This window comes from Sus scrofa, chromosome 13 (genome assembly GCF_054392235.1).
Source record: "Sus scrofa isolate SSC_HxYL_T2T_F1_AM1 chromosome 13, Sscrofa_HxYL_maternal_Yorkshire_Landrace_v2.0, whole genome shotgun sequence".
Taxonomy (NCBI): domain Eukaryota; kingdom Metazoa; phylum Chordata; class Mammalia; order Artiodactyla; family Suidae; genus Sus; species Sus scrofa.
This window is the reverse complement of record NC_139395.1, coordinates 80865195-80866201: the sequence shown is the minus strand read 5'-3', so window position 1 is coordinate 80866201 and position 1007 is coordinate 80865195.

The window sequence follows — 1007 nt, the reverse complement described above, 5'->3', positions numbered from 1 at the left end:
CCCTTCTCTCTCTCTACCCATCATCTGGATGCCCATCCTCTACCGCTCTTCTCCGGACTCCAATATCGGCCCCAAATCTCCAGGTCCTAGCCGCCTGCCTCGGGCCAGGAGTGGCGGGCCGCAAGGGGCCCTCACCGTCCGGCGGCGGCGTGGCGTCCTCCTGGGTCTTGGTGGGAGAAGGGCCGCGGGGGCGGGGTTCCGCGGCGCCCTGGGCGTGGCTGCGGTCTGGGGAGGACTCGAGGGCGCAACCTAGGAGGCGCGCCAGGGCTAGGCTGCCCTCCCAGCTTTGGCAGCCTGCGGCAGCCTCTTCGGGAAGTCGGAGTTCGGAGTGGCGGGCCCAGGGCCATGAGGCGGGAGAACTGGTGCGGGACTCGGGTGGCTGCGGCCTGCGCGGCCAGCTGCCCACCGGGCCCCTATCCCGGCCGTAGCAGGCGGTGAAGCCCAGGTGCGTGGCCCCCGGCTCCCCCGTGCTCAGGAGCTGCGTGGCGCCGGAGACCTGCATGCGCCGCTTGCCGTGCGCACGCGCTTTCCCCGGACCCGAGCCCGCCTCCCGTAGGCGCTCTGCTGCCTCTCGCGGGAGGGCCCAAGAGGGGCCCTCTTTGAGGCCCCGCCCTCTGTTTTTTGTTGTCTTGGAAACCATTCCTGACACAATCGGGCTTCCGGTGACTGGTTGGGGGCTCCTTCCAGAGGTCTGAACACCAGGCCCCACCTGCTCCACACCGTTAATAAACGGGGCGCTGAAGTTGTAAGCACAAAGCACTGGCCTAACAGTGCCCTGATTCTTTACGGAGCGCTTCCTGGGGCTTCACTCATTACACAGTATTCACAGAGGACCGTGTGCTAGGCGATGGGTTAGATGCTGGGGGCCGGAAGAACGAGCTAGACATGGTCCCGGAGCTTACAGCCCAGTGGAGGGAAAACAAACAAGAAGCAAGCAACAAAGGAATAAAATAGCTGTAAGGTATGTGAGAGCAATGAACAAACAATCAACTGAAACCAGGAAGGGG